The 27956-nt window shown below is 45.2% G+C and overlaps 1 protein-coding gene across 1 annotated transcript in view; it reads right to left on the bottom strand.

Annotated features, from left to right (window-relative positions):
* CWC22 (CWC22 spliceosome associated protein homolog) overlaps positions 1–27956 on the bottom strand; it is a 2826743-nt gene that overhangs the window by 1665585 nt on the left and 1133202 nt on the right. The gene's annotated exons all lie outside the window — the stretch shown is intronic.

Genomic DNA, 27956 nt, shown 5'->3' with positions numbered 1-27956 from the left:
ACATATACATAGATAGATCTACATACACACATATATATAGACAGATCTACACACACACACACACACACACACACACACACACACACACACACACACACACACACCTGTAAGTTTGAGAATAACTACACAAATAATGCAAAAATAATTAAGACATACACAAGCTGTGACAGTCCTGAACTACTAGGGGGCATTTGCCAATATGTTTATACATAAAGCCATTTTTTCATGTAAATTAAAGTTTGTCCGCTGAATACATAAGCAACTTAATGCTCACTGCTACAAAACAAAAAAGAAATAACTGACCAAAGAGCTAAAAGCTTAAATATTTCATTTCTGCAATGACAAAGACCTTCTTAATTTTATTCTTCTCCATCTCAAAACTGTAAGCAAATATAACTTTTTGTTAAAAAATCTGCACTTTTATTATTACTGATCTGATTACTGATTATTACTGGGGGGGGGGCATGACAGAGACAAGCCATGTCTGTGATCCAGACAACAAAGGATCTACCGGTGACCCAGGTGCTGGTAGATCTGCCAGGGGCGGGTGGAAATGAGCAGCCAAAGCCAGCTTATCATGCCAGAGGGAGGGATGCAGTCTGGTCAGCAGCAGTACTGACACCCTGCAGAAGCTGGATGTCACGTCAAAATGTAGTAGAAAGGGTTGGGATGTATGAATAGAAAAAGCAGCCGATTAAGCATATCTGAAGAAGCGGCCAATGGGAGACAAGAAATACTCTGAACTTGAATCTTTGATTAATTTAACTTCATAGCTAAGCAGAATGTTTATCGTGTCTGTATATGACAAGTAATCTAAATTTGCATATTAGAAACACACTAATGGCATGCCAACAGGTTTTGAAAATGTTTCATTATTTCTTAGAAAGGCAGACGTATGTGCCCTAAGTGTGTGATACGGTATGCGGCAGCAAAATATTTTAAAACTTTGCAATACATGAACCCATACCACTGAATGCAGGGAAATAAAGCCTTTACTATGGCTCAAGAGAGTCATGTTCGATTAATATCAGGTGGAGGAAAAGAAGCTTAAAGATTATGAGCAAAAGCTTTTTTTTCCCCATTGCACTCTGCTGCAATTATGTTTTTATCTTGTGAAGCAGACTTCCTGATTCTAAAATAAGTCGTTTTTTTTACTTTAATTACAACAGTGGAGCTATATTTATTAAGTTAAGACAAATAATGTTACTTAATATATACTTAGTAGCTGTACAATTAATTCCTTATTCAGAGTCATCTTGTGGCACCTTCTGATGATGTCATGGGGGAGGGGTAAACGGTGTACAGTTCAGAACTTTGATTTAATGAATTGAAGTGAGCAACTTTGCCAGCAATAGGTACTACGAGTCTGACATTCTGTTATTGTATCTCATTACCTGCTCCCAAAACAGCCCAAACTTACCAGAGGACATGTGAGAACAGCTGAGTCAGGTCAATGTCCTCCAGCACAGCAGCTCCACCTGTATTGTCAGACCTGGTATTGCTGGCAGGGAGCCAGGTCCGACAAAGGTGGAATTACATGGCCATGAGGCTGACCAGCAGTGAAGCTCTAGGGTAAAACAGCTGTCATAAGTGCATTTTCCCTATCCTTGATGAGGTACAGGCTTGTGTGACCACTAGCCTACCAAGGAATTAAATCTGTTTTTGTAAACCGAACACAGTGAGCCATCCCTGCATGAGTTTATGCAATACTTCAACTACAGCAAACTCCTCATGTGCATGATCCCATCCTCTTCCCTGACTCCAGAAGCCTGCAACACAATTTACAATGAGAGGGGGGTTGGCATTATGGTTATGGTGATTACCTCATAGACACAAAGTAGTATTCTCCCACCTGAAAGGGAAAGTTGGCTAGGTTTAAAATGCCTGGCAAGAGCAGTTAGCCTAGTACTTACCTACGAAACTTAACTGTATATAGAACTCAGTACTACAGGCAGTCTGGGTTCCTTCCACGTACTGCCTGCAGTACCTAGAACCACGTGCAGGTGGAGTTTAAACTCTGCCAAGATGCCTACTCAGTTCAATGAATTAACACTTCTCACTCCACCAATAATCCACCAGATACATACTACATTTAAACATAATTCGCTGTACAAGGCCATTGCTGTAATTCACACATCCCTAGTTTTATACTTGAGTGATCATTTCATGGTACAGAAAGTACAGTTTTGTACCTACCATAAATGTAGACATTCGAGTGTTTACACTGCTGCAGTCATTACACTTGGGTTATCCTGCCATCAGGCGGTTCCCCAGTCGGCCTGAGTTCCAAAGTCTTGGTCCGGCGTCGGTTGCTGTCGCCGCCTCCCTGACGTCAGTGCGACAGGGGTATACAAAATGCAGCCAACGCCATTTTCTTCAGTTTTTCTTGCCCCAATTGTCAGGTGCCCCCAAAAAGGTAGGCTATTCCAATTGCTAATAAAACATACATAAGAAAATCAATCAACAACTTTTAGATACCAGCAAATACTCCCCATAGGTAGTAAAGGGTAGAAGACATAGGTATGTACCAGCAAGTAAGAGGGGAAGGAGGGAGGGTAACCTGGACTGTAGCAGTGTATACACTCGAACATCTACATTTATGGTAGGTACAAAAAGTACAGTTTTGTACCTACCATAAATGTAGATGTCCGATAGATATGCAACTGCAGTCCTGACATATGGGTTGTCCTGCCTCAGGCAGCCCTTCGGTCGGCCAGATTCCAAAGTATGGGTCCGGCGTCAGCTGATGTCGCCTCCTCCCCGACGTCAGAGCGGCTGGGGTATAAAGGCATCTGCCGACACCATCTTCTTCAGTGTTTCTTGCCCCAGATGCCAGGTGCCTTCCAAGGAAGGCTAAATTTTGTGAATGGATAAGCAAAAATTTCAAGACATGCACAACAGTAATAAACAGATACACCATAACAGATATCCCCAGCTAAATAGGAGAGGGGGAAGGACCCAAGGGAAAAAACAAAGGGGTAGGAGGGAGGGAAAACCAGACTGCAGTTGCATATCTATCGGACATCTACATTTATGGTAGGTACAAAACTGTACTATGTCCTTCAAGAATGCAACTGCAGTCCTGACATATGGGTTGAATACCATAGCCAAGCTGGGGGTGGTAGGATCTAAGCAAGGGATGGTGTAGCTAAAAGACCCTGCAGGACTGCAGAAGCAAAGCCTGCTCGGGATCTGGAGTATAAAGGCAGGTTGTAGTGTTTGGTAAATGTATGCACGGAGCTCCATGTAGCAGCCTCTAGAATGTCCTTTGTAGCCACTCCTCTTAGAAAGGCTGTGGATGTGGCTATAGCTCTGGTTGAGTGTGGTCTTATATTGGCTGGCACACTCTTTCCATGGAAGGAGTAACAGAATCTGATGCAGTGTCCAATCCATTTTGAAATTGTTTGTTTGGAGACTGCCTTTCCTTGCACTCCGGCAGCATAGGCTACAAATAGTTGGTCAGACTTCCTGGTGGTCTTTGTTCTGTCCAAGTAGTAGCGTAATTGTCTGTGTATGTCTAAAGTATGCAGTAGCTTTTCCCCTTTATTTTGAGGTTTGGGAAAGAAAGTAGGCAGGTGAATTGCTTGATTTAGAGACACCCTGGATATCACCTTTGGCATGAATGAAGGATTGGTCCTTAGAGAAACTCTGTCCTGATGGAAAATGAGAAAGAGAGGTACTGCCATGAGGGCCTGTATCTCTGAGACTCTTCTTGCTGAGGTAACTGCCAACAGGAAGGCTGATTTCCAGGAGAGGAATTGCATTTCTGAAGTTGCTGCTGGTTCAAAAGGAGGAAGAGTTAATTTTTCCAAGACGTAGTTGAGGTCCCATGCAGGAACTGGTGGTTTTCTGGGAGGGTTGATATTCTTCATCCCTCTTAAGAACTGTCTTAGCAAAGGATGCGAAAACACAGGTGGATCACAGTTGAAGTTTGCTGAGATTGCTGAAGCGTGTATTTTAATGGATGAATACGAGAGGCCCTTATGAAACATTTCTGACAAGTATTCTAATATCTGAGGTATGCTCATCACTGATGCATCCTGTCCCTTTTTGGCATTACAGATGATGAATCTCTTCCATTTGGCCGCATAGGTTTTTCTGGTGGAAGGTCTGCGTGCTTCCAGCAAGATTTCCTGAACCTTTTCGGAGAGGGTGTCATGGGACAAAGTCATGGAACCCTCCAAGCTGCCAGTTGTAATGTTTGCAGGTTTTGATGAACAGTCCTGTAATTGTGTTGTGTTAGGAGCAGAGGCCATTGGGGCAAGGGCCACGGTTTGGAGTGAGTTATGCTCAGTAGCAAGGGATACCAATGCTGCCTCGGCCAGTCTGGAGCTATCAGTATTCCTTTTGGTTGCTCTGCTTTGATCTTCAGTAACACCTTGGTCATTAATGGTAGAGGAGGGAATGCATAGATTTTCAGGGCATTCCAGCTGAAGGAGAGAGCATCCGTTCTCCAGGCTAGAGGATGGTGAGTCCTTGAGCAGAACTTGTCCAGGTGGTAATTTAGATGAGAAGCAAATAGATCTACGTCCGGTCTTCCCCATGCAGTTATTTGTGAGAAAATGTGTGGATGCAGCATCCATTCGTGTGGATCCATGAAATTTCTGCTCAACCTGTCCGCCAGTACATTGTCCTTGCCCGGAACAAACTGGGATTGCAAATGGATGTTCAGTTTCAGGGATTTTTCCCAAAGAGCCATTGTTAGTCTGCAGAGGGGATACGAGTGAGTGCCTCCTTGTTTGTTTATATACCACATGACAGTGGTGTTGTCTGTCCTTATTAGCAGATGGCCTTGTTGAAGAGATTTTCCAAAGGCTTCTATGGCATGCATCACTGCCAGCATCTCTTTTTGATTTATGTGCAGAGGAATTTCCTTGGGAGTCCATTGGCCTTGAATGCATCTGTCCTCCATGTGCGCCCCCCATCCATGATCTGAGGCATCTGTTGTAATGGTTTGACTTGCTTGCATTTTGTTGAAGGACATGCCTTGGTTTAACTGGCTTGCTTGAGCCCACCACAAAAATTCCCTTTGCAGGCATGGAATGAGTGGTATTACGTCTTCCAGGTTGTGGCTGTGTTGAGACCATAAGCTTTTTAGATACCATTGTAGCTTCCTCATGTGTAGTCTTGCTAGGGAGATCAGAAGAATGCAAGATGCCATGAAACCCAGGGCCTGCAGGATTTTCCTTGCGGTCAGCTGGGTATGTTTTGCTAGGTTTTTGAAGTAATCTGGTAAATGCTGTTGTTTCTCCTCTGTGAGGAAAACCATTTGTGATTGTGTGTCCAGTTTTGCTCCTAGAAAAGTAATCTTTTGGGATGGTAATAGCCTTGACTTTTGAATGTTGACTGTGTATCCCAAAGCCTGTAGCAACTGAATGACATAATCCAAGTTTTTTATCAATGTTTGTTTGCTGTCTGCTTGTATGAGGCAGTCGTCCAGGTAGGGGTATATTTGAATCCCCTGGAGTCTGCAATGTGCAACTACTGATGCCAAGCATTTCGTGAATACTCTGGGCGCAGTAGATAAGCCAAACGACAATGCTGAGAATTGATAATGCTCTGTTCCTGCAAGAAATCTGAGGTATCTTCTGCAGCTGTGTCTGATTGGGACATGCAGGTATGCCTCCTTGAGGTCCAGAGTATCCAGCCAAGACCCCTTGCCCAGCATGGGAAGGAGTTGCTGTAACGTCAGCATTTTGAATTTTGGCACAATGAGAAAGGTGTTTAGAATAGACAAGTCCAGTATAGGCCTCCATTGCTTTTCTTTTCTTGGAAAAAGGAACAGTCTTGAATAGAATCCCTGGCCTTGTTCCTGCGGAGGTACTTTTTCTATAGCTTTTATTTGTAACAGCTTTGCAACTTGTAAGAGAGCCTCTTTCCTTTGATTTTGTGGCAGGTTTGGCATGCCTTGTCTTGTTGGTAAGGTGTGGAAGTGGAACCTGTAACCTCTGTCTGTTATGTCCAGTATCCATTTGTCCTTGGTTAAAATGTGCCAGTTTTTTTGAGAATAAGGATAATTTTCCGCCTAGAGGAGCTTCTCTTTGAGCCTTGGTAGGCGGATTGATAATCAAGTCATTGTGATTGCCCCTGTGGTGCAGGCGAACTCCCTGCGCCACTTCATTGATTTGGTGGTTGCCATTGGCGGCCCCTGTAGGAGCCTCGGTATTGCCCCCTACCTCGAGCACGCCTGTTCTTTCCCCTTTGCAACTTGTCCGAGTCTGGAAAGGACCAATTCTTAGAAGGCCAATTCCTACTGAATCTGGGAGGTTGAACCTGGAGGAAATCCTTGACAGTCTGTACTGATTTTGCCTTTTCCTCAATAGACTTCAGCACATCCTGTGCATTAGCACCAAAAAGCTTCTGTTTTTCCAGAGGTGCATCCAGGAGCTTAACTTTAACATGGTCTGGCAGAGGCTGTTCTTTCAACCAAGCATGTCTACGTATAACGGCCCCTGTCATGGCTGCCCTACATGAAGCTTCCAATGCATCATAACCACACTGCAGAAAATGATTGCTAACCTGCTGAGTGTTATGAACCAAGTCCTGCAATGCCTTTCTATCTATAGGCTCAGGAGAGGCTAACTTTTTCTGCAAATCATCCATTAAGAAATCTTGGTACTGAAACATATGAAAAAGGCAGTTAAGTGACCTCATGGCAAGGGTGGAAGAGGTATAAACTTTTTTGCCCCATCTCTCCAGGGACCTAGCTTCCCTGTCAGCGGGCAGAGGGTTTTTGGCCGAGGAAGAAGCCACTGCCTTGGGGCCCTGTGAGTCTCTAAATCCACAGAGTGGGCCTTAAAGAGATGCTTATGGGTTTCAGGGACCCTGTAATATCTGTCAGGTTTGACAGGAGCAGGAGGGAGAGAATCAGGCGAAGCACTGGAGTCTGAGTATACATCATCAAGGACATCCAACACTGGAGGAATAGCTAAAGGTCTGTGTTGGGGCAGCTTAAGGAAGGTACGTAGCCTTTTCCTGGAGTCAGAGAATTCCTGACTCTTGCCACTGAAAATGTTCTCTCATGGAGTGGAGAACTTCACCAAAAGAAATATCCTCTGGAGGGGAGGCAGAGGGAATAGAATCCTCAGCATCCGAATCCTCATAGGCCTGGAAGGATTCTTCCTGGGTATCTTGAGTGCTCTGAATCCCCAAAGGCTTCATCTGAAGAGAGGGTGTCTGTCTGCTCAGTTCTAGGCCTTTTATCTGCAGGCGGCTGAGAACCTCTGTCCGGGTGCGGCTGAGAACCTCTGATGAGAGATTAAGTCTGCAGCAAGAGTCATGATCTGTCTATCAGAAGAGGGACCCTGAGCAGTAGGCTTAGGGTGGGCCTTGGCCTGGCTGGCAGCCTTAGCACGTGCAAAGGCCTTGATGGACATGGATACCGGAGGTCTAGCTGCCCCACGTGCAGGGGTAACCTTGTCCACAGGAATGGTGTTGGGTAAATCCAGAGCTTCGGTTTCTGGAGGAAAATCAACAACCGGCACCGGTGTAATCTCGGGGACCGAAGAACGCATTAAAGCGGTGTCGTTGGCCTGGGGCAGTAGAATTACCGCTTCCAAAAGGACCGAAACACTCACGGAGGGCTTAGGAGTGGTATCGGTGGAAGACACGGGCCGAGGATGTCGGTCCCGGTCCTTGCGTTTTTTGGTAGATTGTGTTGTTGGTTGTTCCGACGGCATGATATAAGCAAAGGATTCGCCAAAAAAGTCTTCGGCAAATTCTGCCCGGCGCCTGAGTGTGCGCTTATTAAAGCAAGCACAGGCAGCACAGGCCGAGACATCGTGGTCTGGGCCCAGGCAAGGGAGGCAGTAAGAATGGAAGTCCTTATGAGGTATTTGTTTACCACAAGACAAACAATTATTAACTTTTTCAATTTTTTCTGACATCGGCTGAGGCAAGAAAAATGTTCCCCAACGGGGTACTTAGCTTTTAGATGACTTCGGTAACTGAAACACAGGATGCCTTTATACCACAGCCGCTCTGACATCGGGGAGGAGGCGACATCAGCCGACGCTGGACCCAGACTTTGGAATCCGGCTGACCGAAGGGCTGCCTGAGGCAGGACAACCCATATGTCAGGACTGCAGTTGCATTCTTGAAGGACATCTGTACTATGTTCATCGTGTTACACTGCTGCAGTCATTACACTTGGGAAGAATCCCAAAGCTGAGGTAGGGTGGCTGATACTATAAGGCATTAGGGGTGGCTATAAGGCCCTGCAGTACTGCAGTGGCGAAGCCAGCTCTGGATTTAGAGTATAGAGGCAGATGATAGTGCTTGGTGAAGGTATGTACAGAACTCCAAGTTGCTGCTTCCAAAATGTCCTTGGTAGGTACTCCTCTGAGGTAGGCAGTTGAAGTGGCTGTTGCCCTGGTGGAGTAAAATCTAAAGCTGTTAGGTACAGGTTTCCCATGGTGTGTATAGCAGAAACGTATACAGTGTCCTATCCATTTTGAAATGGCTTTTCCCTGTGCTCCTGCAGCATACGCTACCAATAATTGCTCAGATTTTCTGAAAGCTTTGGTTTTGTCCAAGTAGAAGCGTAAAGTACAGTTTTGTACCTACCATAAATGTAGATGTCCGAACTGGATAGCATCTGCAGTCATAACAAATGGGTTGTCCTGTCGTCAGGCAGCCCTTCGGTCGGCCGGATTCCAAAGTCTGGGTCCGCCGCTGATGTCGCACTTCACCCGACGTCATCTCTGCTGGTCTTCGGGTATAAAGGCATCAGCCGACGCCATTTTCCTCAGTGTTTCTTGCCCCAGATGCCAATTGCCCTCTTGGAAAGCTAAATTTTGGATGAATGCCAATGTTTCCAAAATAGTAGAAGGCAAACACAAAAAATAAGCATGTATGTACATATATACAAACAAATACGCCATAAGAGACTCCCCCCCAGCTAGCTATTAGGCGGGTAAATACCCTAGGAATACCACAGAGGGGAAGGAGGGAGGGTAATCCTGACTGCAGATGCTATCCAGTTCGGACATCTACATTTATGGTAGGTACAAAACTGTACTATGTCCTTCATGGATGCATCTGCAGTCATAACAAATTGGTAGAATACCATAGCCAAACTAGGGGAGGAGGATTAAAAATTATGGTGTAGTTAGGATCCCTTGCAGTACAGCAGTGGCAAACCCTGCTCAGGATCTAGAGTATAGAGGTAGATTATAATGCTTGGCAAATGTATGCACGGAGGTCCAAGTAGCCGCCTCAATAATGTCCTTGGTTGCCACTCCTCGTAAGAAAGCTGTGGTAGTGGCTGTAGCCCTTGTAGAATGAGGTCTTATGTTCTGTGGAATTGGTTTTCCATGGTAGGAGTAACAGAATCTTATGCAGTTTCCTATCCATTTGGAGATTGTCTGTTTGGAAATTGCTTTTCCTTCCCTTCCTGTTGCATAGGCTACAAAAAGCTGGTCAGTTTTTCTGTTACTTCTGGTTCTGTCCAGGTAGTAGCGTAACTGTCTATGTACATCCAAGGTATGCAGCATTCTTTCACCTCTGTTTTGTGGATTGGGAAAAAAGGTAGGTAGGTGGATTGCCTGGTTTAAAGACACTCTGGATACCACCTTAGGCATGAATGTAGGATTAGTTCTCATGGACACCCTATCTTGATGGAAGATTAGGAAGGGTTGCACTGCCATTAAAGCCTGTAGTTCCAAAACCCTCCTTGCTGAAGTAATAGCCAGTAGGAAAGCAATTTTCCATGACAGGTGTTGTAGATCTGCTGTTGCTGCTGGTTCAAACGGAGGGAGTGTCAACTTTTCTAGTACAAAGTTCAAGTCCCATGCTGGTAGTGGTGGTTTCCTAGGAGGTTTTACATTCTTAATCCCTCTGAGGAACTGCCCGAGTAGAGGATGTGAAAAGACAGGAGGATCAAAGCTGTATTCTGCTGAAATAGCTGATGCATGTATCTTGATGGAGGAATAGGACAGGCCTGTATGTAGAAGCTCTGCCAAGTACTCCAGAATGTTAGCAATATCTATGTTCGACATCTTTTCCTCTTTCAGTACTCCAAATGACGAACCTTTTCCATTTTCCTGCATAGTTCCTTCTTGTTGAAGGTCTGCGGGCTTCAAGGATAATGTCTTTAACCCTTTGGGAAAGGTCTGGGTTAGTTGCTGCTATGTGATGTTCCAGGCAGTCAGTTGCAGAGTTTTTAGGTTGGGATGTATGATGTTGTAGTTGTTCTGAGTTAACATCAGAGGCATCAGTGGTATTGGCCACATTTTCTCCCGAGACATGCTCCTCAGCAATGGGTACCAGTGTTGTCTTGGCCAGCTCGGAGCTATCAGAATTATCCTTGGATGTTCCTCTTTGATTTTCAGTAGTACCTTGTGCATCAAGGGAAGAGGTGGAAATGCATATGCTGTCAGGCCTTTCCAGCTGAAGGATAGAGAGTCCACCTTCCATGCAAGTGGGTGGAATGTCCTTGTGCAGAATTTTTTGAGCTGGTGATTGAGTGGGGAAGCGAATAGATCTATTTGTGGCATTCCCCATTTCTTTGTGATGGCCTTGAAGATGTTGTGTAGCATCCATTCGTGAGCATCCGAGGTGGTTCTGCTTAAAATGTCTGCTAGTGTGTTCTCTTTTCCCGAACAAATATTGCCTGTAACTGGATGTCGTAGCTGCGAGCCAGATTCCAAAGGTCCTAAGTCATTCTGGATAGGGGGTATGAATGAGTGCCTCCCTGTTTGTTGATGTACCACATGACTGTGGTGTTGTCTGTCCTTATCAAATGGCCTTCTTTGAGGAATGGTCTGAATTTTTGGATTGCCAGTTTTACTGCCAGCATTTCTTTTTGGTTTATGTGCAGGTGCAGCTGGTCCTGAGTCCACAGTCCTTGTACGCATTTGTCCAGCATGTGCGCCCCCCATCCTAGGTCTGAGGCATCCGTTGTGATGGTTTGGCCTGCTCGAAAGTTGTGGAAGGGTAAGCCTGGGTTTGACTGGCATGCTTGAGCCCACCATAGGAACTCCTGTTTTAGGCATGGGATTAGTGGTATTTCTGTTTCTAAGCTGTGCCTGTGTTGAGACCATAAGTTCTTTAGGTATCACTGTAACTTTCTCATATGCAGTCTGGCATGTGGGACCAAGATTATGCATGATGCCATGAAGCCCAAAGCCTGCAGAACTTTTCTTGCTGTTAGTTTGTTCTGCTTTGTTAATGCCAAGAAGTAAAGAGGGAGCTCTTTTTGTTTTTCTGCAGTTAGGAATGCCATTTGTTTTACTGTGTCCAATTCCGCGCCCAAGAAAGTTTTTGTTTGCGATGGTATCAGCCTTGACTTTTGTAAATTGACTGTGTATCCCAGGGCTTGTAGCAAGTAAATGACCCTTTGTAAGTCTGTTGTCAGCTTGCTTTTGTTGTCCGCTTGTAACAGGCAGTCGTCCAGGTATGGGTAAATTTGGATTCCCTGTACTCTGCAGTGAGCGATTACTGATGCCAGGCATTTTGTGAATACTCTGGGCGCAGTAGATAAGCCAAAGGGCAATGCTGAGAATTGATAGTGCTCTGATCCTGCAAGAAATCTGAGGTATCTTCTGCAATTTGGTCGAATGGGGACGTGCAGGTATGCCTCCTTGAGATCTAGAGTTACCAGCCAACACTCCTTGCCCAGCATGGGAAGAAGTTGCTGTAGGGTCAGCATTTTGAATTTTGGGACAATGATGTATGTGTTTAAGATGGACAGGTCGAGAATAGGTCTCCACTTTTTCTCTTTTCTTGGCACTAGGAAGAGTCTGGAGTAGAATCCTTTGCCCTGTTCTGTTATTGGAACTCTTTCCACAGCTCTCATCTTTGATAATTCCGCTATCTGCTGCAGAGCTTCTATTTTTTGATTTGGAGGCAGGTTTGGCATTCCTCTTTTTACTGGTAAAGTGTGGAAGTGGAAGCAGTAGCCTTGGTCTATGGTTTGCAAAATCCACTTGTCTTTTGTGATGTAGTGCCAATTTTTCGAGAATAAGGCTAACGTTCCGCCTAATGGTGCTGCTATTTGCTCCCTGGTAGGCGGGGTCAGAGGCAAATCACTGTGATTGTCCTGTTGCAGTGGCAGTGGTTGTGTCTGTGCCTCGGTTATTGCCTTGCCACTGTCGTCCTCTGTAGGCACCTCCTCTGGATTGATTTCTGCCCCGAGAGCGTCTATTCCTGCCCCTTTGGGATCTTGTGGAGTCAGGAAAGGACCAATTTTTGGCAGGCCAGTTCCTGCTAAACCTTGGGGGCTGAACCTGTAAGAAATCCTTAACTGTTTGTACAGATTTTGCCTTTTCTTCCATTTTCTTCATTACCTGCTGTGCAGGTTCCCCAAATAGACTGGCCTTATCCATAGGAGCATCTAATAGTTTTGCTTTAACATGATCCGGTAAGACCTGTTCTTTCAACCATGCATGCCTTCTTATCACTGTGCCAGTCATGGCTGATCTAAATGAAGCCTCCAGTGCATCATAGCCACATTTTAAGGAATGGTTACTAACCTGTTGGATGTTATTTACCATTTCTAATACATTTTTCTTATCTAAAGATTCATCAGAGGACAGTTTTTTTAATTAACTGATCAAGCATAAACTCTTGGTATTGGATCATGTGAAACTGACAGTTTAAAGCTCTGGCTGAGAGTGTAGCAGAGGTGTAGACTTTTTACCCCATCTCTAAGGACCTGGATTCCCTTTCAGAGGGAATAGGGTTTTGCTGTGGTCGAGGCTACTGCCTTAGGCCCCTGGGATATAGTTTCGGGGTCTGCAAGTGGGGCCTTGTATAGGTGGTGATGAGTGTCTGGTACCCTGTAAAATCTATCTGGTTTGGCAGGGGCTGGAGGTAAAGAATCAGGTGCAGTGCAGACATCATTAAATGCATCGTCCACAACAGGCAGAACAGGAGGTATAGCTAAGGGCCTGTGTTGTGGTAAGTGCAGAAAAGTCCTAAGCCTTTTTCTTGAATCAGAGAAATCTTGTCCCTGCCATTGGAATTGTTCTCTCATGGCATGTAAGGTTTCCCCAAAGGAGAATTCCTCTGGTGGAGAGGCAGCTGGAATGGATTCTTCAGCATCGGAATCTTCATAATTGGAAAAAGGAGCCTCTGGCTGGTCTGTAATGTCTGAGTCATCCGCATAGAATCATCAGAGGACACAGGCTCGGGGCTCTGTTCTAGGTCTCTTTCTGGGGCTGAGAGGCCCTGTCTGGGTGAGATTGGGATCCCTAATTAAGGATATTAAATCTTCTGCCAGAGTAAGCATTTGTGAACTAGAAGTGGGCCTGTGTGAGGGGGGTTTAACAGGCACTGATATAGCAGATTTGGCTGCTTTAGCCCTGGCAAAGGCCTTAATAGACATGGCTGCAGGAGGCCTAGCAGCACCACGTGCTGGGGTAGAGACATCCAAAGGAATGGTGTCCGATAAATCACTAGGAACCACATTTGTAGGTAAAATTTCTGAGGCTGATTCAGGTAAGGTAGAAGGAGCCTCAGTAGTTGTCATGGATTCGGCTGAAAATTGACCAGTTTGCTCGGTTTCGGCCGAAACCGAGACACTCGCGGCTTGCTTAACCGTGGTTTCGGCCGAAACCGCGGACCATGAGTGTCGGTCTTTTTCTTTGCGTTTTTTAACAATTTGGGTAGTCGGAGGATCCGACGGCATAATGTACGCAAAATCTGAGCCGAAAAACTGTTCAGCAAACTCCGACCGACGCCTAAGCGTTCGTCGGTTGAAGGAAGCACAGGCCGAACAGGCTGCTACGTCGTGGTCTGGGCCTAAGCAAGGCAAACAGTAAGAGTGGAAATCTTTATGAGGTATTTGTTTCCCACAAGTTAAACAGTTATTGACTTTTTCTGACATCGGCTGAGGCAAGAAAGAGTCCCCAACAGGGTACTTAGCTTTTTAGAAGTCTTCGAAGTAGTACTCGGTAGTAGTAATCTCTGGATCTGACCGACCGGCACTTGCGAACAGCTTCTGCTTGGCCACGCGGCAAGAAAGACGGAGGAAAATGGCGTCGGCTGATGCCTTTATACCCGAAGACCAGCAGAGATGACGTCGGGTGAAGTGCGACATCAGCCGAAGCCGGACCCAGACTTTGGAATCCGGCTGACCGAAGGGCTGCCTGACGACAGGACAACCCATTTGTTATGACTGCAGATGCATCCATGAAGGACATCTGCCTGTGTATGTCCAAAGAATGCAGTAGTCTCTCTCCTTTATTCTGTGGATTTGGATAAAAAGTTGGCAAGTGAATAGTTTGGTTTAGAGCCACACTTGATGCCACCTTTGGCATAAACGCAGGGTTAGTTTTTAAAGACACCCTGTCTTGGTGGAAAATGATGAAAGGTTCCACTGCCATTAGTGCCTGTAATTCTGAAACTCTTTGTGCTGATGTTATTGCCAGGAGTAGAGCAGTTTTCCAAGAGATATATTTTAAATCTGCTGTGTTAGCTGGCTCAAAAGGAGGTAAAGTTAATTTTTCCAACACGAAGTTGAGGTCCTAAGATGGAGTAGGTGCTCTACGGAGCGGTCTTATGTTTTTAGCCCCTCTGAAGTACTATTTTAGCAAAGGATTAGAGAAAATTGGTGGATCTGTGTTGTAATGAGCAGAGATGGCAGAGGCGTGGATCTTGATGGATGAAAAGGAGAGGCATTTGTCCAGCATCTCAGTTAAATATTGTAATATCTGAGGAATATTTGGGACAAGAGGGTCAAGGCTGTGAGCCTAGTTCCAAGCACAGAATCTCTTCCATTTATCCAAACAGGCTTTCCTGGTACTAGGCCTTCTGGCCTCCAGAATGACATCCATAACAGCTTTGGAGAGAGGCACTGCTTGATTGACTAGGAAATCTTCCATGCAGACAGGTTTAAAGTCTTTAGCTGGCTGTGAAGAATCCGATTGTTGTGCTGAGTCAGCAGATGTGGGATTTGAGGCAGAATCCAGGGTGGTCCTTGTGCTAAGTTCTTCAAGATTGGGTACCAGTGCTGGTGTGGCCAGTCTGGTGCAATCAGGATCATCTTTGGCTCTTCCTGCTTGGCTTTGATGAGTACCTTTGGGAGGAGAGGTAGTGGTGGGAAAGCATATACTTGTAGGTTTTTCCAACTGAATGAGAGGGCATCCACTTTCCATGCTTGTGGATGGCAAGTCTTTGTGCAGAATTTCTGTAGCTGGCAGTTCATTGGGGATGCAAACAGATCTATGTCCGGGCTCCACCATTTCTGTGTTATCATTCTGAATATTTGTAGATCCAATTCCCATGCGTGGGGATCCATGATGTTTCTGCTTAAGTCGTCTGCCAGTGTGTTTTTCTCTCCTGGCAGGAATTGTGCTTGCAGATGAACTTGAAAGTTTAGAGCTGTGTTCCATAAGGTCATGGCTTGTCTGCACAGGGGATAAGAGTGAGTGCCCCCTTGCTTGTTTATGTGCCACATAACTGTGGTGTTGTCTGTCTTTAGTAGAAGTTGTCCTGGATGTAGCAGGTCCTTGAAGGCTATTAGGGCATTTTGTACAGCTAGCATCTCTTTTTGATTGATGTGAAGATGTCTTTGTTCTGTGGGCCACTTGCCCTGAATACATTTTCCTGCCATGTGTGCTCCCCAGGCGTAATCCGATGCATCTGTTGTCAGTGTTTGCCTGGCTGTGGGTTGAGTAAAAGGCTGTCCCTTGTTGAGGTGACAAGCTTGAGCCCACCATCGCAACTCCTGTTGCAGGCAAGGAATTAGTGGTATAACCGTTTCCCAACTTTGACAGTGTTAAGACCAGACACTCTTTAGGTACCATTGCAGTTTCCTCATATGCAGCCTGGCATACGGAATTTGTAGTATGCAAGATGCCATGTAATCCAAGGCCTGCAGAATTTTTCTTGCAGGGAGTTGGGTTCTTGTTGCCATTAATTGAAAATATTGGGGTAGATGTCCTTGCTTGTCTGGCGTGAGATAAGCCATCTGGGCCTTTGTATTCAAGCTGGCACCCAGGAATATTATCTCTTGTGAGGGCACTAGTTTTGATTTCTTTTTGTTTACTGTGTACCCTAGGCAACTTAATAACTGTTTTACAAACGCCAGATGCTTTAGAAGAATGTCCTTGCTCTCTGTTTGAATCAGGCAGTCCTCCAGGTACGGCTTAATTTGAATTTCTTTCTGTCTGCAAAATGCAATTGCTGGTGCCAAGCACTTTGTGAAGACCATGGGCGCAGTAGATAAGCCAAAGGGCAGTGCAGAGAACTGGTAGTGCATTGAACCAGCCATGAATCTGAGGTATCTTCTGCAGTTTTGTCGAATAGGGACATGCAGGTATGCCTCCTTAAGGTCCAATGTTACGAGCCAAGCTTTCTTGCCCAGCATGGGAAGAAGCTGCTGTAGTGTCAACATTTTGAATTTCAGAACATCCAGGTAAGTGTTTAGGGAAGAAAGATCCAGAATGGGCCTCCAGGCTTTGTCCTTTCTGGGAACCAAAAAGAGCCTTGAGTAAAATCCTTGTCCTTGCTCCTGTGGTGGTACTTTTTGAATAGCTCTCATGTCCATGAGTGCTGTAATTTGTTTTTGAGCCTCTGCCCATTGATTTGGTGGCAGGTTTGGCATTCCTTTTAACCTTGGCAGAGTGTGAAAAGTGGAACCTGTAACCTTGAGATACAATGTTGAGAACCCATTTGTCTTTGGTGATCATATGCCAATTGTGATAGAAAAGTGCCAGTTTTCCTTCCAAGGGGGCTGCCAAGAGAGCTATTTGGCAGCTGTAGTGGGAAGTCATTGGGGCTGTTTTTTATAAGGTTGTGGCATGTCTTCCCCTTTTTTCTGGCCTTGTGCACCCCATTGTCGAGGCCTGTAAGAACCTTGTGGTTGACCTTTTGGACGTCTGTATCTGCCCCTTTGAGGTCTGTCTGAAACTGGAAAGGACCAATTCTTTGTTGGCCAATTTCTGCTAAATCGAGGAGGCTGAACCTGTAAGAAATCCTTCACCGTTTGCATAGATTTTGCCTTATCCTCCATTTTCTTTAATACCTCTTCTGACTTAACTCCAAACAACACATCCTGCTGTAAAGGTGCATCCAATAGTTTTGCTTTAACATGATCTGGGAACGTATGTTCTTTTAACCAAGCATGTCTTCTAATGACAGAATATGTAACAGCTGCTCTACAGGAGGCCTCTAAAGAATCAAAACCACATTGCAAAGTGTGTTTTCCCACTTGTTCAGCTGCATGCAATAAATACTGCAATTCATTTAAATTAGGAGGATCTGAATCTGGAAGCATTTTTTGTTAAAACTGAGACATCAAAAATTGCTGATATTTTAACATGTGAAACTGGCAATTTAAGGCCCTCACTGCTAAAGTTGCAGACATATATACTTTCTTCCCCCATCTGTCTAATTCTCTGGAATCTCTGTCAGAGGGGACTGGTTTCTTTGCTGATGAGGCCTTAACCCCCTTTGGGTCCCTGAGAAATAGTTTCAGGGTCGGCAAAGTACAGTTTTGTACCTACCATAAATGTAGATGTCCGAACTGGATAGCATCTGCAGTCATAACAACTGGGTTGTCCTGTCGTCAGGCAGCCCTTCAGTCGGCCGGATTCCAAAGTCCGGTCCGCTTCGCTGATGTCGCACTTCACCCGACGTCATCTCTGTTGGTCCTCGGGTATAAAGGCATCAGCCGACGCCATTTTCCTCAGTGTTTCTTGCCCCAGATGCCAGTAGCCCTCCTGGAGGTTAAAATTTGGATAGATGCCAATGTTTCCAAAAGGAGAGAGGTAAACACAAAAATAAGCATGTATGTACATATATACAAACAAATACACCATAAAAGACTCCCCCCCCACCAGCTAGCTATTAGGAGGGTAAAATACCCTAGGAGTACCACAGAGGGGAAGGAGGGAGGGATCTGACTGCAGATGCTATCCAGTTCGGACATCTACATTTATGGTAGGTACAAAACTGTACTATGTCCTTCATGGATGCATCTGCAGTCATAACAACTGGGTAGAATACCATAGCCAACTAGGGGAAGAGGATAAAACTAGATTATGGTGTGTTTAGGATCCCTTGCAGTACAGCAGTGGCAAACCCTGCTCGGGATCTGGAATATAGAGGTAAGTTATAATGCTTGGCAAATGTATGCACGGAGGTCCAAGTAGCCGCCTCAATAATGTCTTTGGTTGCCACTCCTCGTAAGAAGGCTGTGGTAGTGGCTGTTGCCCTTGTAGAATGAGGTCTTATGTTCTGTGGAATTGGTTTTCCATGGAAGGAGTAACAGAATCGTATGCAATTTCCTATCCATTTGGAAATAGCTTTTCCTTCCCTTCCTGTTGCATAGGCTACGAAAAGTTGGTCAGTCTTTCTGCTATTTTTTGTTCTGTCCAAGTAGTAGCGTAGCTGTCTATGTACATCCAAGGTATGCAGTATTCTTTCCCCTCTGTTTTGTGGGTTGGGAAAGAAGGTAGGTAGGTGGATTGCCTGGTTTAAAGACACTCTGGATACCACCTTAGGCATAAATGTAGGATTAGTCCTCATGGACACTCTATCTTGGTGGAAGATTAGGAAGGGTTGCACTGCCATTAAGGCCTGTAGCTCTGAAACCCTCCTTGCTGAAGTAATTGCCAGTAGGAAAGCAGTTTTCCATGACAGGTGTTGTAGGTCTGCTGTTGCTGCTGGTTCAAAGGGTGATAGTGTCAACTTTTCTAGCACAAAGTTTAAGTCCCAAGCTGGCAGAGGTGGTTTCCTTGGAGGTTTTACATTCTTGATTCCTCTGAGGAACTGCCTGAGCAAAGGGTGCGAAAAAACAGGTGGATCAAAGCTGTACTCTGCTGAAATAGCTGATGCATGTATCTTGATGGAGGAGTAGGACAAGCCTGAATGAAGAAGTTCGGCCAGATACTCTAGAATGTTAGGCATATCTATGTTTGACACATCTTTTCCTCTTTCAGTACTTCAAATGACAAACCTTTTCCATTTTCCAGCATAGTTCCTTCTTGTTGAAGGTCTGCGTGCTTCAAGAATAATGTCTTTAACTCTTTGAGAAAGTTCTGGGTTAGCTGTTGCTATGTGATGTTCCATGCAGTCAGTTGCAACGTTTTAGGTTTGGATGTATGATGCTGTAGTTGTTCTGAGTTAGCATCAAAGGCATCAGGGTATTGGCCACATATTGTTCTGAGACATGCTCCTCAGCAGTGGGTACCAGTGTTGTCTTGGCCAGTTTGGAGCTATCAGGATTATCCTTGGACGCTCTTCCTTGATTTTTAGTAATACTTTGTGTATCAAGGGAAGAGGTGGGAATGCATATGCTGTCAGGCCTTTCCAGCTGAAGGAGAGCGAATCCACTTTCCATGCCAGTGGGTGTAATGTCCTTGTGCAGAATTTTTGAGCTGGTGATTGAGAGGTGATGCAAATAGGTCTATCTGAGGCATTCCCCATTTCTTTGAGATGGTCTTGAAAATGTCCGGTGCAGTTTCCATTCGTGGGCATCCGATGTGGTTCTGCTTAATATGTCTGCTAGAATATTTTCTTTTCCCGGTACAAACATTGCCTGTAACTGGATGTTGTAGCTGAGTGCCAGGTTCCACAGCTCCAAAGTCATTCTGCATAGGGGGTATGAATGAGTGCCTCCCTGCTTGTTGATGTACCACATGACTGTGGTGTTGTCTGTCCTTATCATCAACTGGCCCTCTTTGAGAAATGGTCTGAACCTTTGGATTGCCAGTTTTACTGCCAGCATTTCTTTTAGGTTGATGTGCAGGTGAAGTTGATCCTGTGTCCACAATCCTTGCACGCATTTGTCGAGCATGTGGGCCCCCCATCCTAGGTCTGAAGCGTCTGTTGTGATGGTCTGGCTTGCTTGACATCTGCGAAAGGGTAGGCCTGGGTTTGTCTGGCATGCCTGAGCCCACCATAGGAACTCCTGTTTTAAGCATGGAATTAGTGGGATTTCTGTTTCTAGGCTGTGACTGTGTTGGGACCATAAATTCTTTAGGTACCACTGTAGTTTTCTCATATGTAGTCTGGCAAGTGGGACCAGGATTATGCATGATGCCATGAAGCCCAAGGCCTGCAGTACTTTTCTTGCTGTTAACTTGTTCAGCTTTGTTAGTGCCAAGAAGTAAAGAGGCAGTTCTTTTGTTTTTCTGCAGTTAGGAATGCCATTTGTTTTACTGTGTCCAATTCCGCACCCAAGAATGTCCTTGTTTGGGATGGTATCAGCCTTGACTTTTGTAGATTGACTGTGTATCCCAGTGCTTGTAGCAAGTAGATGACCCTTTGTAAATCTGTTGTCAGCTTGCTTTTGTTGTCCCCTTGTAGCAGGCAGTCGTCCAGGTATGGGTAAATTTGTATTCCCTGTAGTCTGCAATGGGCAATTACTGATGCCAGGCATTTTGTGAATACTCTGGGCGCAGTAGATAAGCCAAAGGGCAATGCTGAGAATTGATAGTGCTCTGATCCTGCAAGAAATCTGAGGTATCTTCTGCAGATTGGTCGAATGGGGACGTGCAGGTATGCCTCCTTGAGATCTAGAGTTACCAGCCAACACTCCTTGCCCAGCATGGGAAGAAGTTGCTGTAGGGTCAGCATTTTGAATTTTGGGACAATGATGTATGTATTTAAGGCGGACAGGTCGAGAATTGGTCTCCAACTTTTTCCTTTCTTGGAACTAGGAATAGTCTTGAGTAGAACCCTTTCCTTGCTCTGCAGTTGGCACTTTTTCCACAGCTCTCATGTTTGCTAACTGCATTATCTGTTGTAGAGCCTCTGTTTTTGATTTGGAGGTAGATTTGGCATTCCTCTTTGATTGGTAAAGTGTGGAAGTGGAACCGTATCCTTGATCTATGGTTTGTAAACTCCACTTGTCTTTTGTTATATAGTGCCAGTTTTTGAAAATAAGGTTAACTTTCCGCCTAGAGGAGCTGCTATTTGTTCCCTGGTAGGCGGATTTAGGATTAAGTCACTGTGGTTGTGTTGATGTGGTGGCAGTGGTTGTGTCTGTGCCTCTGTTGTTACCTTGCCACTGTCGTCCTCTGTAGGCACCTCCTCTGGATTGGTTTCTGCCTCTGGAACGCCTGTTTCTGCCCCTTTGAGATCTTGTGGAGTCAGGAAAGGACCAATTTTTGGCAGGCCAGTTCCTGCTAAACCTTGGGGCTGAACCTGCAAGAAATCTTTAACCGTTTGAACGGATTTTGCCTTTTCTTCCATTTTCTTCATAACCTGCTGGGCAGGTGTACCAAACAAACTTGTCTTATCCATAGGAGCATCTAGTAACTTTGCTTTAACATGATCCGGTAAAGCTTGCTCCTTTAGCCATGCATGCCTTCTTATCACTGTGCCAGTCATGGCTGATCTAAATGAAGCCTCCAGTGCATCATAGCCACATTTTAAGGAATGGTTACTAACCTGTTGTATGTTATTTACCATTTCTAATACATATTTCTTATCAAGAGATTCATCAGTGGTAAGCTTTTTAGTTAACTGATCAAGCAAAAACTCTTGGTATTGTATCATGTGAAACTGACAGTTTAAAGCTCTAGCTGAGAGAGTAGCTGAAGTGTAGACCTTTTTCCCCATCTGTCTAATGACCTTGCTTCCCTTTCAGAAGGAATAGGGTTTTTAGCTATGGTCGCAGCTACTGCCTTGGGACCCTGGGATATAGTTTCGGGGTCTGCAAGAGGGGCCTTGTAAAGGTGGTGATGAGTGTCTGGCACCCTGTAAAATCTGTCTGGTTTGGCAGGGGCTGGAGGTAAAGAATCTGGAGCGGAGCAGACATCATTGAAAGCATCATCCACCACAGAGAGAACAGGAGGTATAGCTAAGGGCCTGTGTTGTGGAAGGTGCAGAAAAGTCCTAAGTCTTTTCTGGAGTCTGAAAAATCCTGTTGCTGCCATTGGAACTGCTCTCGCATGGCATGTAAGGTTTCCCCAAAGGAAAATTCTTCTGGTGGGGAAGCAGCTGGAATGGATTCTTCAGCATCAGAGTCTTCAAAATTAGAGAAAGGAGCCTCTGGCTGGTCAGTTATGTCTGATTCATCGGCTGAATCATCAGATGACACTGGCTCAGGGGCTCTGCCCTAGGTCTCTTCTCTGGGGGCTGAGAGGCCCTGTCTGGGTGAGATTGAGATCCTCTAATTAATGAAATTAAATCTTCTGCCAGAGTAAGCATTTGAGAACTAGAGGAGGGCCTGGTTGAAGGGGATTTAACAGGCACTGTTTTAGTAGTCTTGGCTGCTTTAGCCCTGGCGAAGGCCTTAATGGACATGGCTGCTGGAGGCCTAGCAGCACCACGTGCTGGGGTAGAGACATCCAAGGGAATGGTGTCTGATAAGTCAGTGGCAACCACCGTAGTGGGTATAATTTCTGTGGCCGATTCAAGAATGGTAGCAGGGGCCTCAGTTGTAGAGATAGATTCAGCTGTACTTTGATCAGTTTTCTCGGTTTCGGCCGAAACCGAGACACTCGCGTTTGCTTAACCATGGTTTCAGCGAAACCGCAGACCGGAAAGTGTCGGTCTTTATCTTTGCGTTTTTTGGCAGAATGGGTAGTCAGAGGATCCGACGGCATAATGTACGCAAAATCAGAACCGAAAAACTGTTCAGCAAACTCCGACCGACGCCTAAGCGTTCGTCGGTTGAAAGAAGCACAGGCGAACAGGCTGCTACGTCGTGGGCTGGGCCTAAACAAGGCAGACAGTAAGAGTGGAAATCTTTATGAGGTATTTGTTTCCCACAGGTTAAACAATTATTAACTTTTTCTGACATCGGCTGAGGCAAGAAAGAGTCCCAACGGGGTACTTAGCTTTAGAAGTCTTCGAAGTAGTATTCGGTATAAGTAATCTCTGGATCCGACCGACCGGCACTTGCGAACAGCTTCTGCTTGGGCCACGCGGCAAGAAAGACTGAGGAAAATGGCGTCGGCTGATGCCTTTATACCCGAGGACCAACAGAGATGACGTCGGGTGAAGTGCGACATCAGCCGAAGCCGGACCCGGACTTTGGAATCCGGCCGACTGAAGGGCTGCCTGACGACAGGACAACCCAGATGTTATGACTGCAGATGCATCCATGAAGGACATCAGGGCTTTTATAAAGAAATTTGTGTGAGTCAGGGACTCTGTAGTATCTGTCAGGCTTAACTGGGGCTGGAAGTAAAGAATCAGGATTTAAGCTGGATTCAGTATACACATCATCCACAATATCTAACACTGGCGGAATAGCAAGGGGTCTGTGTTGAAGTAATAAAAGGAAGTCTCTGAGCCTTTTCTTGGATTCTGAGTAATCCTGGCCTTCCCAATGGAAATGCTCCCTCATGGTATGTAAGGTTTCCCCAAAGGAGTAATCCTCAGGTAGAGAGGCTGATGGAATTGATTCCTCAGCATCAGAATCCTCATAAGGGGGTAAAGAGTATCCTAGGTCTGAGGATGAATCTGAAGAGATGGATACCTGGTCGGATGAGTCATAGTCTGCATCCTGTCTAGGCCTTTTATCAGGAGGGGGATGGGAACCCCTGATCAGAGTGATTAGGTCTTTGGCCATTTTGAGCATTTGTTTCTTAGGCATGGAGGACTGTCCTGGAGAATACTGTATTTGTTTCTTTGTCTTTAAAGTAGGCTTAGACTTAGCAGAAGATTTAATGCTTAACTGAGTTGGGTCTGAAAACACCCTCTGAAGCTGCGGGTTCTTCAGCTACTCCGGATCCCTCTGAAGGGGTAGTCTGAATAACCTGTGCATCCAAGGCCCAGCCATCTCCACGTGGGAGTCAGAGGCAGCCTGTGGTTCTACAGAAACGGTTGTCAGGGGCTGCGAAGGCACCTCACTGAAAACCGGAGAACCGGCGACTGGCCTAGAAGAGGATTCGTCGTCAGTTTTGGGCCTCGGATGCCTATCCTTGTCTTTGCGCTTTTTATGTATTCCAGTCGTCGGAAGTTCCGATGGCATGGTATAATCGAATTTTCTGCCAAAATAATGTCGGGCAAAATCAAACCGACGTTTAATAGTGTGTTTGTTAAACCTAGCACAAAACCGACAACCAGTGACGTCGTGGTCTGGGCCTAGGCATGGGATACAATAAGAATGGAAATCCTTAAGAGGTATTTGCTTCCCACAAGAAATACAGTTATTAACTTTTACTGACATCGGTCTGAGGCAAGAAAATGTTTCCCCAACGGGGTACTTAGCTTTGTAGAAGACTTCGGTTCTAGATCCGGAATGAAAATCTTAGGAGTCGGCAGACCGGCACTTGCGAACTGCTTTTGCTTCGGGCACCGTACGGCAAGAAAGACTGATGAAAATGGCGTCTGCTGCATCTTATATACCCCTGTCGCACTGACGTCAGGGAGGAGGCGACAGCAACCGACGCCGGACCAAGACTTTGGAACTCAGGCCAACTTGGGAACCGCCTGACGGCAGGATAACCCAAGTGTAATGACTGCAGCAGTGTAACACGATGAACATCTGTTTATTATACTGTTTTATCTACGTTATACTGCAAACTAAATATTGACTATAAATGCATTTAAGTTAGCTACTGATATTTTGACTGATTGCCTGACAGAGTGATTGTTTCAGTATCACTTTATGCACTGAGCTGTCTGCAGACTATAGAAAACATTTCTATCCACTACAAGTTGTTTATCCCTGAATACATCACTGAACTGCAGAACCATATGATTAAGCATCACAAAGTATCTAGCAGCTGCTCAGCAGGAAATATTTACTTAAACTTAATATATATAGTTTCAATGAAGAAAGCAGTTGACACCATCATGCTGAGGGGAAGGAGGCAACTTGGATCCCTGCATTAGAAGCATCTACTGGGGGTACAATATCACCCACAAAAGCTGCTGGGCAATTTCACACTGCTGGTGAGTCAGGAGTGCTCCTGGGCTTTGGCAGGCAGATGTGCATGGCAATGTGCAGGTCTCTCTCTCAGCCAGCTATGGTACTTCAGCAAGCTGACCAGAAGAGAAGGAGAGGTAGGCCACTTTGTAGAACCTGCACAGTGACCAGCAATCTACCACCTAACACTCTTCCCTGCAGAATGAATTGGCTAAAAATGTCAACCTGAACAAGAAATGCTGGGCCATAATACTGTCTCCTAGCCTTGGAAAGCCAGACTCTTTCCTTTAGAGAACTAATGTGGCAAATGGGTGGAGGAAGGGGAGCTATCAGGACACAGTCAGGTATGGAGATCAAGGGAGGGATATTCGAACACATGGACTGCCTTACTACTATGAAATAAGCAAAAAGATGAGCTTGTTGTGCACTTTTCTGACACACAGCAAAGGTCACAGTTCTGAATATTGCTATTACGGAAGCATGTGCTACCTCACAGACAGCAGCCACAACAGAAGTGCATAGGCAAAACCTGGTAGCTCTGAAACCTGTAAAACACTTCGGTGTCCACAACACACAAAGATGGGGGATCAGAGTGAAGCATCTTAAAATATGGTGGTACATGAGAGGTGCACTTCACTTTTGGCCTCCGTCTGTGTAGCAACACTAAGTCTGTTACGGCTTTCAAAACTGTAGACTTCATGCTCTTACACTTTTTTCTCTCTAACTTGTAATACAATGGGACAGAAAACTAACTATATATCAGGTCACTGACAATAACTAAAGAGATGCTAGGCACTCTCCAACATTGGCTGAAAGACTTGCCTCTTCAGCGCCAACCCCACTCTCTAAGTGTATTTCTTGGAATCTGGAAATCTTTCTCATACATAAAACTAGCTGCAATTGGTGACCAGTTCATAGTCATCAATAAAATACACACAGACTTCCTAAATTACTGGCACCCACTGAAATTAAGACTGTATTACTTTTTTAAGTGCAAGGTCCACAGCAAATTCAACCTGTAACACAATGCATCATCTCCATTGCTACATTACTGATCTAGGATAAGAGGGATCAGGGGGATTTGATTGGGTGGATGATGATGAATCCCACTGCCAGTAGTATGATTCTCAATACCAAACTGTGGCACTAGAAAGATTTAGGCAAAGGAAAATGAAGTCTTAGACCCTGGTATATATTTACAGGATTGTTAGGGTAGGGAGGGGAAAAAAACAGTACAGTTGTGTACACTTACCATAAATGTAGATATTCGAGTGTATTCACTGTTGCAGTCGTTACATTTGGGTAATCTGCTGGCAGGTTGCCCTCAGTCGGCCTGATTAACAAAGTCTTGGGTCCTGCGTCGGTTGCTGTCCCCTTCTTCCATGACGTCAGATTGTCAGGGGTATAAAACATGCGGCCAATGCCATTACATCAGTTTTTCTTGCCCCAGATGTCAGATGCCCCCCAAATGGGGAGCTAAATATATATGTATATAATTTAAAACACAAAAAATATACCTCCAAACAAAAGCATATACACCAAAAAGGCTTTTAAGCATAGTAAAAGAAAGGAGAGGTATAGTAAGAGAAAAACAGGGGGCTGGAGGGTGGGTAACCAGGACTGCAACAGTGAATACACTTGAACATCTACATTTATGGTAAGTGTACACAACTGTACTATGTTCTTCATGTTTCACTGCTGCAGTCATTACATTTGGGTAGAATCCCAAAGCTATGGTTGGGAGGATGGATTTATACAGCATTAGGAACAGCTATAAGGCCCTGCAGGACAGCAGTGGCAAAGCCAGCTCTGGATTTAGAGAAGAGAGGTAAATGGTAATTTTGGTGAACGTATGAACTGAGCTCCAGGTAGCAGCTTCCAGAATGCCTCTGGTAGGAATCCCTCTGAGGAAGGCTGCAGAAGTAGATGCAGCCCTGGTGGAATGAGATCTGATCCCTTGGGGATAGGTTTACCATGGTGCATATAGCAGAAACTAATTCAATGGCTTATCCATTTGGAAATGGTCTGCTTTGAAATAGCCTTTCCCTCTGCCCCTGCAGCAAATGCCACCAATACTTGTTCAGAATTTCTTAGAGATTTTGTCCTGTTTAAGTAGAATCTAAATTGTCTGTCTATATCCAATGAATGCAGAATCCGCTCACCCTTGTTCTGTGGATTGGGAAAGTAAGTTGGCAGATAAATGGTCTGGGTAAGAGCCACACTGGATACCATCTTAGGCATGAAAGATGGATTGGTCCTGAAAGGCACCCTGTCCGGATGAAAAATAATGAAAGGCTCCACTGCCATAAGAGCCTGTAATTCTGAAATTCTTCTAGCTGAAGTGACTGCTGAAAGGAAAGCTATTTTCCAGGTGAGAAATTTTAGGTCTGCAGTAGCAGCTGGCTGAAAAGGAGGGAGAGTGAGTTTTTCCAAAACAAAATTGAGGTCCCATGCAGGAGTTGGCACTCTCCTGGGAGGTCTTAAATTTCTGGCCCCTCTATGATACTGCTTTAGCACAGGATGAGAGAAGAGGGGAGGTTCTGTGTTGTAATGAGCTGAAATGGCTGAGGCATGGATTTTTATGGAAGAAAAAGATATGCCCTTGTGAAGCATCTCAGCTAAAATTGCAGAATCTGAGGAATATTGGGCACTGCTGTGCTTATTCCTTGTGATTGGTTCCAGGCAAAGAATCTTTTCCATTTGTCAGCATAAGATTTTCTAATACTAGGCCTTCTAGCCTCCAAAATGACATCCATCACAGGTTTGCTGAGGGATGCCAAGGGTGAAATAAGTTGATTAGCCACGCTGCAAGATTCAAAGTTTGGAGCAGAGTGTGCAGAATTTGGTTGTTCTGCTGAAATAGTAGGTAAGGTGTCTGTGCCAGGTGCCACGGCGGAAGGTGTGACACACTGCGCCGGAGTGGGCACCGGTGTTGGCGAGGCCAGTCTGGAGCAATCAGAATCATTTTTGGTTTGTCCTGTCTGACTTTTAGTAGAACTTTGGGGAGCAGAGGCAGAGGGGGAAAAGCATAGACCGATAGGTTTTTCCAGCTGAATGATAGAGCATCCACTTTCCAAGCTTTTTTGTGATGAATTCTTGTGCAGAATTTGTCCAACTGATGGTTCTGGGGTGAGGCAAAAAGATCTATGCCTGGTCTCCCCCATTTGCATGTCAACACGCT

The sequence above is a fragment of the Protopterus annectens genome, chromosome 6.part0 (genome assembly GCF_019279795.1).
Source record: "Protopterus annectens isolate FY-2018-M chromosome 6.part0, PAN1.0, whole genome shotgun sequence".
In the NCBI taxonomy this organism is placed as follows: domain Eukaryota; kingdom Metazoa; phylum Chordata; order Ceratodontiformes; family Protopteridae; genus Protopterus; species Protopterus annectens.
This window is presented reverse-complemented; position numbering and strand designations above follow the sequence as displayed.